At 39.1% G+C, this 18,823-nt stretch overlaps 1 protein-coding gene across 3 annotated transcripts in view; it reads left to right on the forward strand.

Moving 5' to 3' along the window:
- Nucleotides 1–18,823, forward strand: part of LOC126392868 (partitioning defective 3 homolog B-like) — a 262,365-nt gene that overhangs the window by 14,795 nt on the left and 228,747 nt on the right. The window lies entirely within an intron of this gene.

An 18,823-nucleotide genomic window follows, 5' to 3' on the forward strand; every position in this document is an offset into this window, starting at 1 on the left:
GACTAACCACACATCCAGCCAGACACGTCACAAAGAAGAGAAACAAGTGTCAGACAGCTGTTGTTCTGTACAAAGAGCTACAAAATCAGTGTTTAAGTCAGCCATGATGCATATAATCCTTTTGATTTATAGGTATTAATTAGTCACATAACGCTGTGTGTGTGTGAACAGGGCGTATGTGCCTATATGAATGTTTGAGCAGGTATCCGTGCCTTGTATTTTGTGTGTGCGGATGATGTGTGTGTGCTCACACTCGAGAGTATTGAGCTTCAGTGGCCTATAAGCCACTCCCTTGGATAGAATATTGCCTCACAAGCAAAATTCAAAGGGAAAAAGGTTTTAACTTGCCTTCAGCATTAGCCTGTGTCATTAGCAATTCACTTTTGGAGACTTTGCAAACTCAATCCATATATCCCGTTTTTCTTAGTTCCCCCCCGAGGAATGTGTCATTTTTCATTTTCCCCTTTGGAAAGTCTAGTTTTTTTTCATACTGTCACATATACTCCAACATTATAAGAATGTGATAAATGGCTTAGATTAAGGGCTTTTTGAACCATGGCATAGGACTTTAAATGAATCTGGAACCTTCTCTCGGTGGCTCTGCACATTAAAACAGTATCAACATGTTTTAATGAGCCTGTGTCCTGTGGTGAATTTTTCATTTAGGTCACAGCTTAAAAAACTTTAAGAACCTACTGGCTAGAAAATGTAACGCACAGTATATTTCCCTGTCCTCGGCTCATACTGTATGCCTTTAAGGATGTATAAATACTGCAGGATTTGTTGGAGAATCTCTGAACTAATTAAGAACAAAGTTGCATTAGTTGGCAATTTCTCTGGGGGCTGTGAGAACCTTTGGGAAGAACTGAAGCGATCTCTCTCTCTAAACAGGACTCTAGTCTCTGTTCATGTCAAAATGATCATTCTTATGGTTCAAACCTGGATTTTTTGATCTTGTGACTGAGATAATATCGTTTGCATGAGTATAGCTACATAAAAAAATGGTTATGATCTTTTGTTTTGAGCAATGTTTTTGCCTTAACAAGATTAACACAGACCTGCTGTTGGAGTGTGAGTAATGAGAACTATCTTAACCGTAAAGAATTAAAATTCCCATGACATTTCTAAGAAATTCTTGAAGCCTAGCTTGTTCTCTCTCCTGGATGAGTTTTCCTGATGAGCTCTAATGTTTCAGTGTGTGTGTGTGTGTGTGGGGGGGGGGGGGGGGGGGGGCGTAACATGACATACTAAGCCACAGCCCAGGGGCCATATGACTCAGTGACAGAAGCAATAACAGAGTCAGGAGACCAGCAACTGACCTAGGGGATTACTATTATGAGAGCCTGTTGCCATGGTGTTGTAGAGAGTCAGAGAGCAGCATGCACTGGTGTTGCTGTTGGCTATCTGTCACTACCCCTGTGCTACCTATTTTCGCAATGGCTCAAAAAAAAGTACTGTCCGTGGAATCTACACCTCTTTATACTAACAATCTTACAATGCAAATCTCCATATTTTAAAGATTTGAAATAACAGTCGAGCGATATACCACTACACTTGTCAGAGATGACACAAAATAATTGTGATTTATCAGTGAAATCTCACTTTACCACTCAGTATGTCACCATAGAGTGAATCATTGCTTGGATACATCCCAAATGTACTTTTTTAGGGGCTTTCAGGGCAGTTTTGCCACAGTTGTCACAAAGAAAGATGCCCCATCTTCCAGGAGGTGGTGGTTTCTGCTGTTTTTATGGAGGTGAGGTGTTTCAAAAATGTCAGCCAGGTAGCTAGTTATATGGCTGGCACATCTTTATATTATGTTGATATGATGTCAGTGTGACCTGTTGGTGTCATGTGTGAATGGCAAGCAAGCAAGGCGGCAAGCTTACGAAGTTGGACTAAAAAATATATTCATGTCACTTTAAACACGCCACAAGTCTGAACAGAACGCTGTTAGATTAACATAAAGTTTGCGCAGAGGAAGATCACTGTGTAAGATCGCAAAAAGGGCATTATCTCAATCTTCATCTCAAATTAGTGTCGTCACAACACTGACATTTCTAACTATAACATAATACCTTGAAAAATACTGATATTCAGTACCATTTTCAATACCATGGGGAAAATTTACATTAAGTGCATTATATTTAGATTTTTTTTTAAAGATAACTATAACAAGGCTATAATATGACAATGATGACTTTTCTTTCTTTTTCATACAGCAGAATGACTGACAGAACATTAACAATATGAGAGAGTGAAAAACAAGGCTTGTATGGTGTATCAATACTTCGATAATGAGTACTGAAACTGTTTCAAGTATTGAGAATCAATATGTATTGATAAATCTATGTTTTTGACAGCTGCACAAAGACAATAATCAAGTTCAGTAAACTAGGTGACATTGAAATAGAGCCAGTGTAGTAGTATGACAGGCATGGACGTTTCCAGTTGCCTCTCTTGCAGCTTCACTAAATTTGTGCTACGTTTATGCTCTTAATATTTATTTTGCAAGCCTTCGTTGTTGGCTTTGGATGGTGGTGGCATATAGCTGCGAGTCGCTCATTGGTATGAGGAAATTCACTGTTTAGAAGCAGCTGCAGTGCAGCGCTGCCTTGTTGGGAATGAGCAACCATTTGGCTGTCTTGTTTGGGTGGGTTGTGCGGACAGTTAAATCATTCCACAATCAGAAACCATGGATTACAAGAACCATCCAGAAACATGGGCAGTTATAAAGCAGCAACCAGCAGTGTAAGAAGATGCAAAAAAGGACTAAATTACAGTGCACAATTTAAAGGAGCTGATGGGATCATTGGAGTTGTACCTTGTATAATTCCATGTGACAAATAAATGATTGATTAATTGACTGTAAAGTTGTGGAGGAGATTTCTTTTTATATCATATCAGTGTGCTAAACTGATTTTCCTCTCCACTAGGTTGGAAGAGGTTAGAAATAAAGGTGGACATCAAGAATCACTTTGCTGATTCGAATCACAATCAAATTCGGACTTTCTGCAGTCTGGTAATATGCTCAGTCTGTTGCTAGCAGGTCACTATTTATCAGATAAAGATTGTTTCAGTAACAGTCTAGGATTCACAGCTGAGTTGACCACAGTGCTTTTAGACCCCAGTGATGGGAGCTTCACAGCTAAAAGCTCAGTTGACTTTGAGTCTTTGTTGAGGAGGCACTGAGTTAATGAGTTGATGTCAAAGCAGGAGCAGTATATCCGTCTGGCTAGAAGTAAAATGAGTAAATACACACTGGATCATTTGAATGGTGGGTCTAATGTTGAAGCTGGTTTAGTAGGTTTCTGTGTTGATTATGGAGTTATAATACTTGGAAATAAATGCGTGTGTGTGTGTGAGTGTGTGTCAGTGAGTTCTCTTTAGAGATACACAATTCATTGCATTTTTGTCTCCGCTATGTCCTGAACTCTCTGGCCTCATGTCCACTCAAAAAGGGTCGTAATGCTATTTGTTAATTTTCCGTGAATGCAGTCAAACTGCACAAAACATACCTTTGCAGCACAGAAACCAAGTGTAAAACCACATGCATACTATAAAATACACACTTCAATACTGGGATCAAATAAAGTGCCACACACTAATTCCCCAAAACACACATACTGTATGGTGAAACACACACACACACACACACACACACACACACACACACAAAAGTAAAGCATACAGAATCATACCCAGCAATACACACTTCTTCTGAGCACTAGAGATTGCATATGAAATGAAAGTGTGAAATATTCATTGGATTCTGAAGCGAGGCTCTCATAGTATTACTGAGCTGAGATGAATAAATGGCTCCTAATCCCAGATGAGTGTTTTACTGTAGGCAGACTCAGACTGCCTGGCTTTAGGTTTATAGCCACAAAGAAAACAGAGAAGATTTTTGAGGTCTGCTGAAGACAGAGGTCAAAAATACAGTTTCAAAAATCCATGACTGAAATAGACCCAAGTGATGCATTTTAGAGGGAGAGCTCAAATTTATGAGTGTTTGAAGTGATATTTATGTACCAACTGTGAGGAAATATGGCTGTCTGCTCTTTGAATTGAGGATATTTATCTTTTATATGTCAGTATACCTTGGATATAGGGGTGGGCAATATATTGAATATAGTCTACTCGATGTATCACAGCTTGTTTCACGTGGGATGTATAAAATGACCATATCATGTACATCCAGTGAAAATGGTCATGTTGTTTTAAGCCACTTGCATGAGTGTCGCTTTTACGTTTCAGTTCCCCTGTGGCTCTTTCACAGACACACACCCAAAGGAAGAATCACAAACATGATATGTCACACACACTAACCAACCCATCTAGATTACTTTTTTCTGAGTGATACTGAGAGTAGGTGAGGTGTGTTTTTCATATGCAGGACTCCGGACTGTTACTATTTAGTCGCATTTTTGCGACCATGAAGCACCATTGTGACTTGCAGATATCTTTAATATACAGACTGGAGAGGTGTTAGTGTGTTTCCAGCTCATGGTGAAAAAATCAACAAGTTTAACTGCGCTGCGATAATAGTTTACCTTAATGAGATTAACAATAATGTGAGCAGAGGAAATGTGTCTTTGTACATGCAGGGCTTCAGACTGCGACTGTTTCGTCACAGTTTGCAACCATGGAGCACCAGTGCAACTTGTAAAAAATGTGAACTGGATAGCTGTAAGTCTGTTTTCAGCTTACAGTGAATAAATCCTCATGTTAAAAGGAGCAGTGGCCACAGTTTAATTTTGTGCTAACGGCTAACATCTGACTACTAACAAGAAGCTTTAAGTTCACAGCAGAAACATCAAAACTAACAGATCGAGACTAAATCAAAACAAAAGCACTAGTCGTTCCACTGGTGGCATATGTTTTGATTGTGGTGGCCCGCTACAAATAAATGAGTGTGTGGGAAACCATGATCTCTGTGTGTCCAGAACAGGGACAACTTGTCTGGGACCTGTTTAGCTTTGCTTAGTTTAGCTCAAACACTGAAAGCAGAGGGAAACTGATAGCCCAGGCCTGTCAAAGGTACGTTGAGGTGCTGCAGTTATTTTCCCCCAACAAACCAACACTAGGTGGTTATTAACAAAGCAACAGGAGATGGCAAATAAAGTTATCCATTACAATAATACAAACTAGCACCTCTGAGAGAAGGTCTTGTTCAGTAGCCTGACCCTTAACATAACCCCACTCCCACCTCAAAGACAGATGATGAACTATAGTGGGTGAATGTCGGTACTATTTCTGTGCATGTGCTGTGCAAGTTTACCTTTAGACCACCACCCACACCCCCACCTTTTTTCTCCATTACCCTAATGTCTCCCTTGCATGTTGTTTTTCAAGCCCACTCACAGCTTTATGCCAAAGAAAATGAAAAGTAAGCAGGAAGTATGGACTCCCATCAGCATTTTCTATGTAGCTGGAAGTGTAATTCCTAATGTATTTTTCCCATCTTGTAGGTATTGCAGAAACAGCCTTACAGAGACCAGGGTTTGTTTGAAAGGTTTGCTGGTAATGGAGAGAGAGAGGGGGGGAAACACTGTTCCCTTGTATGATATTGATGTTTGTTCTGGGACATTAATAACACATACTCTTGATCAAACGCATACAAATACACACAGCATGTATCCCTTTGCACACATCAGTGTTAAACATAAATATTATTTTTCAAGCATGCACACACATGATCACACACAGTAAGCAGCCATTTACAGTGCTTTTCTGTTTTTTTTTGTTCACTGATACCCACAACACATTCTTTGAGTCAATTAGTAGGCAGAATATGCATTTGTGTGTTGCTTTGCAAACGCAGTAGGCTTTATATTACTGACCAGTTTACAGGAGACTAATGAAAAACCTACAATTGGTCTTTACACACTACAAAACAGTTCCCATTGAACTATTTAACACTTAAAAATTATTGTATAATACATTATAGGTACCCAGCTATTTAGGAATCCACTATGGAAAGACTATTTGAACACAAGCTAGCCTGGAAGTAGGGCAGCTCTCTATAAACAGAGCTTTAATCATGGGTAATTGTGCCAATCATTATTTATACTATTGACAGTATGACACATGCACAAAACCTGGCGAATGGTTTGATTATATTGCATCCTCATTCAGATAGATAACCTTCAGAAGGACTTCCTGTTCGTTCTGCTTTTAGCAAAATTATTATATTCGTGAGTGAATATACTTTGCTTTCCTCAAAGGCATTTTTCTATTGCCCCCTTTCCACAATATCAATATTCATGACGGAAGATTCACTTTTTGCTATGGTTACAAATGGATGTACAGTTACCCTGCTTGGTGTGGTAATTACCTTGGAAACTTTATTGTATCCTACTCCTGATCTACACTAGTATAACCTTGTAAAAGATTAGTTTATTAATTTAATAGCATAGAAACCTGTGTGAACATAAGAAGAAAGAAGGGCTTTTGAGACCTCCAGTGTTTCTGGGGTTGTCCAGTGAGCACCTCGGAAAGTTCAGTTAGTTCCATAAAGCCACAGAAGTGACCAGTGTTTACCACACATAGAATATACTTAGGCAGGCATTCCAGGTATATGAACAACCGTCAAAGTATATTTGGTGTAAATTGTAGCATTTTTTATTTCAATGTTTTTTTTTTTTATCAGGTCAGAAAGAACGTTGCCATTCGTAAATGATTAACTCTTGGACAATCTCCACTACCGCTCTACCTGTTCGTTCTGCTACCTAGGCCGAGGTGGAAGCTCCTCGAGGCATTGGTGTTGTGTCAGCCTGTTCCCTCATTGAATTGTGTTTCCCTCTTGTGAAAGTGATGCTGTCTGTAATGCCCCCTATGTGGTTGGATCAGATTTAGGAAGGAGGAAACATATTTTTAGGGAAGAAGTCTGTGACAAACCTGCTCGCAATCTGCAGTGATAGTTTCCGTGTCTGCTCTGTTAGATCCGCAAATGAATCTGCCAAGAAAACACTGATAATCTGTGATAAACAATACAAAGGATATATACATATGACATATATGATCTGATTATGATTTATGCTAAAATATGCATTTAGTGCTTGACTACCCTTTTGATTTTTCTGCCCTTCTCCCTGCTGTTCTCCTGGAGTTTCAGTTTCCCGATTTTTACCCCCCGTGATGAAACTCGTCCATCCACTATACATTAGAAATAGCCTAGTATCGCTGCTGTGTGTGATTGTGTTTTTGAATAACGTAGGCTTATCATTCCACAGAGACGAAAAAGAACATGATTAGAAATAAGCATAATAATGTAATGTGTATGAAATTAATATAAATATTTAATAAATCAAAATATTATGTTAAAGGTCACATGAATTTGCTGTTTGTCTCACGCAGTAGACCATTTTTGTGCCGGCAGAAAACGGTGGCCCTGTCACTGACTACCACCACAAATATCTTTCAGACCTGTGGGAAACACTGTAGTGTACTTTTCTGGAAAACTGTTTGTAAATTGCCTTGTTAATCCTGTTAAAATGCACTTTGAATTGATCAAACTTGAAGCATGTCTGGCGATTATACTGTCTGGCTGGCCGATGAGACGAAACAACCTTAAACAGTCTGACTTGGAGACGTTAAGATGGACAGTTGGTGGACTCAAGCCAACTCAGCGGGGAGTACATTGTGTTTGTGTGTGTGTGTGTGTGTGTGTGTGTGTGTGCGCACGCGTGTGCGTGCGTGTGTATTTGCACCCACGGGTGTATATGTTGGTTTCCAGTCAGCCAAAACCATTTGCCGGAGAAGACAATCAGGCCAACAGTTCATCTCTAAGCTTCATTAATATTTAAATAATGCTCTCATTTTCTCTCCTTTTTGAACTCTCTTTTTGTCTGATTTCCTCTCTGTTTTTTCTTTTCTGTTGATGTTGCCATCTCATTGGGGCGGGGTTCGGGGATGGGGGGTGTAGTAGCAAGAGTAGGAGCAGGTGAGGGACAGACAGACAGACAGACTGCTGTTCATGCAGACGTGTCTGCAGTGTTAGTATAGTAACAATGAATATAAAATGTCTTTAAAATGTGCAAGAGAGATCAACTTTAGACTTTAAAAGAGGATATGATATACTTTATATTCTTAAAAGAGGTTAAGATGAACCTGAACATGTGTCAGGCTGTAGTGTGAAGCTGGTGCAACCAACTGTAAATTCATCCCAGGCTGAGGAAGTGTTTGAGTTGAGAGGAAGTAAAACATTACCTGCATGTAGCCTTTGTTTGGCTCTCAGTGAAGCTTACTTCAGTTTCTCTTCTGCTTGTGTTCTCCCATTTGAATGTCTTACTCTAGCCCACATCAAAGGTCAGAGATGGGCCAAAACTTACCAGTTGTCTATGTCTGAATGTTTGCTCTTTTTTTATTTATTATTTTAAAAACGAACTCTAATCCTACTTTAAATTATTTAACAGCCAATTAAACCTAAACAATTAAAATACTTAAAGGTCACTACATTATCAGAATCATCGACAAAGTAGCCAAATCTCTGATAATGAGGAAGTTATTCTGAGCAGGTTCTCTGTTTTCAGCAGGCCCTTCCCTCCCTTTTGTGCTCTCTAATTCTACAGTTTTCCATTACCATGATAATGCAAAGTCTGTATCAGTGGTTAACAACACAAGCTGCTGCTGCTAAACAGATGCAGCTCTGTAAAACTTGCTAATTTATTTCTGTCTTTCTGTCTAAGCAGTGCCTTTGTAACTTATAGCATGCACGCGCATTAATGCTATATTTGCCAGACGTGATAGTTGTTGATACGAATGAATCAATTAAGGGCTTACAAAAATGTTCATTTACTAAGTGCGAGTGAGAAATGATAATGTCACGCTGCTGCACAATTTATTTAGACGTGCACCTACGCAGATACACATATACACACATGCAAAAGTAATTTGGCCAGTCTAATGTGTGTTGCATCATTTACAGATTGATTGCACTCATCACTGATTGTGTGAACTCGTAATAGCATCTACATTGGAGCTGGAATATAATAAACGTTCATCATCACTGATCATTTGAGTTTAACTTTTTTTAATGGCAATTAACTGTGGGACTAATAGCTCTGTTTGGATCAAAACACATTTTTAAACTTCAAATAGCATTTATTTTTTGTTTGGAAAGTATTATTGCAAATTAATTTAAGATTTTGTGTGCTAGCCTCTTGTCATATGTTTGTATGCTGATGTATGTTTGTAGCCTGTAGCAAGGGTAAGTAGAGGTCAGGTGTGATATTGGGAGCCCAAGACACCTCTAGAGGTCATGTAAATGCATTATTAAAAAGGAAATGACCACAATTTTCATTGAACTTCTCAGTAATGGTAAAATACACACAAGTTATTAAAAGAGTGATGAGATAGGTGAGCATAAAATTAGGATGCAGCTTCTGGAGATGAATGGATGGGTGGAATGAGTACTAGCAAGCATGGATGGCTGAGGTGATGGAGATTAGGCAAAGGAAGAAACACAAGTAAGGGGAAATCACAATTAGGGAGGGGGTGGAATGATGTTTCAAAAGGGACAGTTCACCCCAGAAATAAAGATTCTGGTACTGCATTGCCTACTTTTCACCTCAGATGTTTTCTGAAATTTATTTTTGTGAACTATTTAGCTTTGAATGAGAAAGTTGGTGTGGCCGGTGGGCTGTGCTTGGCAATTTAGTTGATTGTGTCCAACATGGCCGCTGGCTCAGAAGCTTTCTCATTTTACAACTAAATAGTACACTAAAATATGTCTCTGAAAACATCTGAGACAAAAAATAGGCAATGCAGTAACAGAATCTTAAGTAACTTTTGCGGTTCACAAGCTGGAATCAACATGATTGACAGCTGCCTTAGAGACCTCTGAACTCGAATTGTTTTTTTTTGGTACACTACTCTAGTGAATGCTAATAGAGGCAGTAGGAGGAGGATGAGGGCCATATTTTTTTCTAGACTGTCTGTCACCATGTACTTTTTCCAGAATACAGTGACAGTTTCAGGAAATATGACACAAAGGCCTTTTCACAAAAGTTACCAACCGTAGCTTTAATGAAGTCCCCCTTGGCTGATCTGTAACAATAGCTAGCTCAGTGGTGCTAGTGACCCCTTCAGCGCGGTGATATGGTCGGTGGGTGTAGTTCTGTAGAAACAAAATAGGTCCAACATAAACTGCTCACATCAAAGCCTGTGGATTATCTCAAGTAACTGGGTCATGATTTCTGCGAACAGACATAGTCGTTGACTTTTTTAAGTCAGGTTCCCTCTACTTCCGTTATATAAAAGGGCAGGCAGAAATCTTTACAGCTGTTATTGGCAGCTCACACCAAAACAATCTAAACTGATAAAAAGTGCTACAGATAAGTGAAAAAAATGTATTTCTGATTTTGGGGAGTAAGTTTATGATACAAAAAGCTTGTACTGCATGGACATTTTTAACTAAGTATTACTAGCTCTGGCATTGCCTGAATGTGTAGAAAATGTGAAGTTATTAATATATGGCATGGGCTGGATCCTCACCCCTCCATCTACAAATGATCTAAGCTTGCTCTCTAGCTTTCCAACCTTTCCAAGTGGCTCCTTCTCTTGCTGTTTCCTCCTTCACCTCCTCCTCCTCCTCCTCCTCCTCCTCCTCCTCCTCCTCCTCAACCAGCACTCCTACTACTGGACATGTCTCTTCTCATTTCTCTTTCCTTCCCTCTCTCTCTTTCCGTCTTTTTTCCATCCCATTCTTACCAGCTTAGCTCCATCATTTCGAGAAGCAAAACACCAGCCAGTCAGAATGAGGCAATTATGACCTTGTTGGAAGGGTTATTATGCATAATGCCCCATAATTCTCCTCTACAGTTTTTATCATGAATGTCATATACATTAAGTCTGTGCTGTGTATATACGTGCTGAAAGAAACCTCCTAGTACTGTGTGAAGAAAACCAGCCTCGGCCTTGGTTTCTAAAATCACACACACACACACACACACACACACACACACACACACACACACACACACGCATGCACATAAAGCTGTGTTTAAAGCATTTACTAGTAAAAATGATGCAGTTGTAATGTGATTATTTATTGCTGCTTATTCTGGTGTGACAAGATAATGAAGACAATAGACAGCAGACAGACAGACAGGCCGTATATGATTGGATTCTTATGCACACCATGCTGTGTAAGTTTCGCATTTGTGCATTTAGTTTGTTGATGATAATGTCCTTATAGCATTTTGTGCACGTGTGCCTGTGTTGCTGGTTAACATGTCGACATTAATGAACCATGACCCAGATCAAAACAATGAGACTTGAAAGGGATTAGAAAAACATGCAGACATATTGAGAAGCAGCAATTTGTGTGGGTGGCCTCTGACACAGTCCGCATTTCATCACGACATTTTAATCCCAGGCAATTTACCAAAAACCTGGTTTTGAAGCCAGGCAGACAGGCATCCAACAAATCTCATTGTTCACCTTCAATCTATGTGTTGAGCTTAGTAATCATATTAGCATTGTGTTAAATATTAAGAAATGCTGTGTTTTTTTTTTTTTTTAATTGTGGTTTTGCCAGTATCATTCTGCTGACACTGGCTTTCTGAGTGGTAGCTGTTGTGCAACCTGTAATTCAAGTTTTATTATGGGGTCAATATTCCATTTCAATTTACTAGTCCAATAACAGGCTTTTTATTATTTATTTATTTAACTATACGTTTTATTTAGATCGATTTTAGAGGGCTTGAGCAGTATTATTTCTACATTGACGTGAAACCTTGTGCCTTTTGATATTAATAAAACAAGTAGTTGGCATTTGGCATTTAGGCTTCACAATCTGACTGTAGACTGCTCTCTGTGCCCTTCTGTGTGCATGTCTTCATACCACTGAGAGTTTACCCCTCACCTGAGTTTTGTCTTTGAGTGGCTGCTCTGTTATCTCTAGCTCCCAAGGTTGACTGGGCTTGACCCCAGACTCAGTCCATCGAATGAAAAGCTTTTCTATTCAAGAAGTGTGTATTTTGGCCTGCACCTTTACTTTGCTATGATTTTAGATTATAGGTTAGATTATCTTAACGAATGAAAAAACACGTCAATCACCTGCAGATTCCAATATGTCTGATAGTGGTGCTTGTGTTTGTGCCAGACCTGGCATCTGAAGAGCCTGAAACTGAATTAATTTGTAAAATTCAGCTGGATTAAAAGAAAAGGTAACTTTCATTTAGGCACTCTACTTTTCCTTAAATGTATTAACCATGGTTGTCTTACATTTAGTTAGGTTTTTATAAACTTTCAACATAAATTGAATGTAACTGGACCTTTTGAAATTAATAAAGATACAATGAAAATACACCGTCATAACATAATCTCCTTTCTATGCTATTTTTCCAGCTTTTCCTAATCGTATTTATCAATAGATCTTTCAGGGCAGCTGAGTTCAGACTTATTTTCCTTTTAAAGTGTGATGTCAGCTTGCAAAGGTTAAGTGAATGAGCAGGAAGGACAAACATACACACTCATGTGTTTCTCACATATGCCCACACACACACACACACACACACACACACACACACACAGTATAGTCATGTAATACAAACAGCATTCTAGCCACCTTTGCCCTCTCAGCCCTCCATATGAAGTGGCCAACTGCTGAGAATAATATTGACCTTCCACTAAAGAAAGCAGTGCTGCTTATTGCATTCACACATCACACTGGTTTCTTTTACTGGCTATCTTTGTATGTAGGTGTGTGCGGGGGATGGATGTGTGTGTGGGTGTGTGTACATGCACAACTTAAGGAGAGGTGGGATATATGTGTTCCACTGCTGTGTGTCTTGGGGTGTAGCTTTGGGAACAGTGGAATAGGTGGGTCTGTGGATTGTTATTTACGTGTCCACAACACAAGTCATTGAAAGCAATTACATTGTGTGTGTGTATGTGTGTGTGTGTGTGTGTGTCTGTGTGTGTCTGTGGTGGTTTGACTCACACTATCATGTATGGATGTGTGTAGTTACTCTTTCTAGTCCTTCAAAAGGGTACATGAGCCATAAAGTCTTCTGACTGTCCATTGTACGTTTGACTCATGTACTCTCACTTTCTTTATGTAGCCTGACATTTTTCATTATACAGTAATCATATGTGTTAGTTTCATTGATGGGTTGTCCTGTGTCTGTGAGTGTGTGTGTGTGTGTGTGTGAGCAGGTGAATCTGGGAGTCCTTGAGAAGGGTAGAGGGACCATAAACCTTATCTTTCTCCAGGAGCTGAGATATCAGCTATCAGCTGAATTGTGAGTTATATTTGATAAGGCTATGGCCTCACTGGTAAATTGCGGTACACTGACACATATATCAGTCTCCATTGACAGTCAACATATATTAACAGAGCACCCTGTACTATGGGTGCATTCTGTATTTATGTGTGTCGCTATATTGTCAGCTTTTAGTGATATAAGACTTACTAGGTTATATCTCCAGCATGGATTTACAATGTCAGTCACTGTGATGATTATCCTCTGCGTTTTTGACAGGGTAAAATAGTATATGTTTGTGATCTATTATGAAAGATCAAATAGTAACCATTTAGGTGGCAGTCAGAACAATCTAGTTTCTTCCTCCTTCTTGAATCTTATTTGGCAGTAAACTCTAATGGGGATTTTAGAGTGTGTGTGTGTGTGTGTGTGTGTTTAATCATATTTGTATATTTTAGGTATAGTTGTTGGTGTGTGTAGAGTGAGCTCTTTTATGTGTGTGTGATTCCAGTGAATCATCTGTCAAAATGCTGCTGACGCCTGCCACCTCCAGCTGTACGTCTTTCTCTTTCACACACAGGCACACAGACACACAGACACACAACACAACTCATCAAGAATGCAATGACTTCAAACGTAACCTTTAATGCCACATAGCCTCATATGTTACAGACATGTCATGTTTCACTTGATCACACACACAGATGGGTAATACAATATTACTCGTGTGGCACATTTTGAATAGGTCCGTAATGTTCCATTAGTTTGATTGCTTACAACCCGTCACACATGATGGGTAGAAACAATAAAATCAGAAAAGAGCAAAACTCAATTAAATGGCTGTTTTTATGTTCTAATCTAATGGCTTAATTTTAATATCGTTCATTTATGACACAAGTGCGTGAGTAGATTGTTTCACTTAGACACAGATATGTGGGGAGAAAAAAATGCACGCAGAAAGATCCACACACAGATATACTTTTACTTAAACACACACACCCACACACCCTCACACTCTTCAAAAGCAGCGGAGTGGAATAATGGACAAGGCGATGGAATAGTGGGCAGATTTTATCATTCACACTCTCTTAACCACCAGCCATCTGCTAAATGCACGCATTCTTGTCTTTGTGTCTGTGGGTGTGTGTGTGTTTGTGTACGGCTGCGTACGCACATGCATATGAATGGATCAGTCTAATTCCCCGAAGGCTTGGATGAACACTCATCATGTTAAACTGGCTGATACTGTTAATTCGTCGTCGCAGAGTGATTCAAACTGAATTTTGGGTCTTGCTTCTCAGTTACTAATTAATAGAAGAGAAAAAACACAACGACATATGGTATATGCGTCAGGTTTGTTAATATCAGTGACTGAAGTGCTTTATTTGATGCAGGAAAATCTCTAAAAAAGGACAGTGTAACGTCAAGCCACTGTGGTAATTTTAGGTAGTCAGAAACCGATGCAAATACATAATTGTGGTATCAATCAGCTGATAGCAAAAGATAGATAACTGTATATGGACTGTATGAAAAGAAGTTCTGAAAAACAATGCAAAAATCCTTTTCACACCTACTAAACAGATGCTGTAGATGTGTTCATAGATCACAGAATGAAAAATATTAAAGTAACGTAGATTGTAGTGTCTAGTATGCCAGCCTCAAACATTATAATGAACCGATGTTTTAAGATACATGGGTCTCACTTTCCAATTAATGGAAATTGTTTCCTAAAGGTCATCCAGCCTTGGCTCGTGCATCATTATCTCTGTTACGTAGAGAGGTTGCTCATCATGACAGGATAAAGAGGAGACAACAGTGAGATCTCACCATAATGAACCTAAATGCTCCCTCTCACCTTCACCTCACTCCTCCGCTCTACCCGTCCTCCACCTCAACTCTGCCTCTTTACAGTAGTTATCCTCTCTACACCCATTTGCTCTGTCCTCTCTGCCTACTCCATGTCTACTCTTTGCTGGATTTTTGTGCTGCCTTTTCAGCTGTCTTCATTTGTCCTCATTTTTCCTTGCTTCACTCTTTCTCTGGCTTGATTAACACTATCTGTCAATCTACTCGCAGTGTACCCATGTACACTCCATTTTCCTAGCTAACATCAATCTTTTCCCCCTTTCCTTCCTGCGATACCTGTCGTATATTTACCTTCCTTTTCTTGGCTTCTCTTTTTCAGATCTTTTCAATGAACATAGCTCTTCTCTTGCCATGTCCTGAGTCCTCTACCAGTATTTAGTAGTGTTTTGGCCTCCACTTCTCCGCGTCCCCCAGCCCCTCTCCTTCCCCTTCACCATGCACCTCTTTCTTTCACCCTTTCCTCTAATGAATCCAATCATTTCTGAGTCACACCTTAGCGTGCACATGAGTGTGTGTGTACGTGGACTCTTCATTTGTCAAAGGCACATACAGACGTGATCCAGACCTGATACATATGTTGACCCCTAGTCAGGAACCAGGGGGGTTAATTGAGTAATGACAGTTGCCAGAGAGGGAAAGTATACTAGGAGAGAGGTGAGACAGAAAGCCAGAGTGAGAGAGAGGGGCGATGGGAATGAGAGCATTAAGAGGGCGGGAACGAGACAGAAAGGTGCAATTTGTAAGAGCATATGAAAATCGGGGGAGCGGCAGGGTGCAAGAGAGAAAGGGGTTAATTGCTAGAGTGAATAAAATGAAAGACACAGGGAGGCTGGTAATTAAAGAATTGTGGAAGAGACGGTGAAATAAAGACAAATGTGGGGTTAATGGCGATGGTATGTGAGATGGGCACGAGGTGACACCATGAGGCAGTCAGCCAGAAGGATATTGAAGATTGATTTTAAGTGATAAAGAAGGGGTTAACAGAGTGATTGAAACGAAACAAAGAGAGAGGCAGGGAGGGGGACCGCGAAAGGGTTAATTATGAATATAATAAACGATGAAGCCTGTGGTCTTCATGGATCTTGGCTCTTAATTAAGAAAACACAGCTGCACCTGGGACCCACCTAGAATAGATGGATACACTGCACTGCATGAAAATGTGAGTGTGTGTTACTAATTGTTATTGTTATGAAGTCCACCTCCTCATGGATTCATTGTGCTGATGAATTATCTTAATGAAGTGCCTAAATGGGGGGTTTGTTGGGGATAGAGTAACTAAATGACCAGATGACTAAAAATTGGTCTATCATATGCTTGTGTGTTGGTCAGACTGTGTGTTCAGATACACACAGGAAAATCAAGTGTTACGGACAAAATAATAAAAGGGGAAAGCATGAAAAAAGCCATGAGTTTTAGGAGTAGCAGAGTAGAAGTTCACATTTTGAGCCCTGATTGTTACAAACTTGTAGGACTTAATCACATTTTCAGGGGTTAAGAAAAGAAGCTTTGTGTTTGGATTGATGGTGTGGCATTTCTGCTACTGTAATAGACATTTTAGAGGGTTTTGGAAATATTTTGTGGGCTCCAGGTCATGAGACCAAGTAAGCACATTAATCTGCCATTACTTTCAGTCAGACAAATCTATTTAAAGATCCCCTCCACTCCAAAATGTGTTTTTCTTATGTTTATGTCCCCTTAGATGTCTGACCTTGACTGTACTGACTTGTAGAAGTTTTTCACTAAAGAGATGTTTTCATATTCCTCTTCTGAAGTGGCCGATATTTGTGCACTCCCTAAACACTAATACCGTAAAACTTTTATTAATTGCCCAGGCTATTATTTGCTTAAATCACTGAAATCAACAGGCCTTTATTTGGAGCAAGTGTCTATATGGGACAAGCCTTTAATTCCTGTCACACAAAACTGTTGCTCAGCAAAGATCAGGAAATACAATCAGATTGTTTATTTAAACCGGTATGAATATAACTTTAAAAATTGAATCATTCATCTAACCTAGCTCGGTCAGACAGCACATCAAAGCAATATCAATAACTCACAGGGTAATTGTGGAATGGACACATAATTTGAGGTAGCCAACAACCCTGTTTTATACATCTGAAGAACTTCCATAAAAAAATGAACTGCTTGGCAACCAGACCAGGCATCTAATTGAGACAGGCCTTTATTTGTCAAAATGTGTAGCCACACTGGGCTAGTAAAAGGGACTAGATGTTTAAGGCTTTTAATATTAGTTTTAATGTTATAAAGCTATAAATTTACTGGGGAAGCTCGATTAAGTCACAAATTCAAAATCCGATCACTGTCTGATATGCAAATGCTGGCATAAAAACCCTGAACCCTTCAGTGCAGAGTGGACTTATTACACGTAATATAAAAATCTCAGACAAATGGAATATATCTTGTGAACTTTGATTAGACCTCTGGTATATAATTATGCAATACCAGTGTGACAGTGTGAACATACTGTCACACCTTTGCAGATATTATTTAATGTTTCACATCCACTAACACTGTGTAAGTCTCTGCCAGTTAGCCAACAAGCTAACAAGCGTAAAAACAGTATAAACAAAAGATGTTAAGTACACTTACCATTCTGAGACGTCTGCTGGTTAACAATTTTGCTGCACAACAGAGTTCATCTGAGTCTGGATCTGACTTAGGCTCAAACACGTATGGCTGAATGTCTCTGTTTCCTCTAACGCAAACGCTAGCCATCTTGATGTGCACTGCTCTTTTTATCGGTAGATGTAACACAAGCAGCGATGGTGGCAGGTGGCAGGGGATGAGGCCAGATTCAGAATTTTGCAATGATGGAGAAAATGCAGATGTGTACCCAGCTAGGGTGATAGTGGGCAATATATCAGTTGGACTCAGATGGTTGTTGTGGGATGTGTAAATTCACCATATTGCAAATGCTGAGTATAAATTATGCCTATATAAATTTTAACCTTTATTATAATATTGCATATTTAACCTTTATTGAACTTTATTATTAAAGTACTTTATTTAACTGTATTAAAACAGTACTTGATTTACCTTTATTGTTTCAGTTTTTTGTTTAGTTTAGTACTTTAGTAGACTACAGTAGTTTAAAGGAGATTTCACAATAGCAAGGTATATATCGTGTATCATGATAAAGCCAAAAAATATTTCAGTATTATTTACAGGCCATATTACCAAGCCCTACTTCCAGCCCCTTTTCACAGTTTTTGTATTTTACTTTTTATGTGTTAAAACCATATTAAACAAAATATTGATCCTAGCAGCTGTGCAAACTATCTGGAGGGGAACTTTAAACACCTTGTATGTTCACAAAGAGTTCATTCTTATGTAGATACACACATATGATATAGATATATTGGTGAAAAACAATCAGTCTATAAGAAAAATATTTGTTCATATGGTACTGAATTGTTTCGATATCAAGTTTGTTTTTGTTTTTGGTGTCAACTTAATATTTTGAGCTAACAAGATATTCACCAGAATCCAAAACTCCTTCTGAAAATGACCTTTTTTCCACAACGGGTCTTGCAAGCTATGGCCAAGCTAAAAGCCCTAATTGCTTTCGAAATGAGAGATTAGTAGTAATAATTTAATTCTAAATAATTCCTTTTTGCCGTATGAGAACAGTCAAATCAGATGAGATTACGACAGCATGCAGATTTGTACGGGTAAAAAACAGCTTTTAAATCCCTCACATTGAACCTCTAAAGACCTGCCAGTCC

The sequence above is a fragment of the Epinephelus moara genome, chromosome 7 (genome assembly GCF_006386435.1).
Source record: "Epinephelus moara isolate mb chromosome 7, YSFRI_EMoa_1.0, whole genome shotgun sequence".
Taxonomy (NCBI): Eukaryota; Metazoa; Chordata; class Actinopteri; order Perciformes; family Serranidae; genus Epinephelus; species Epinephelus moara.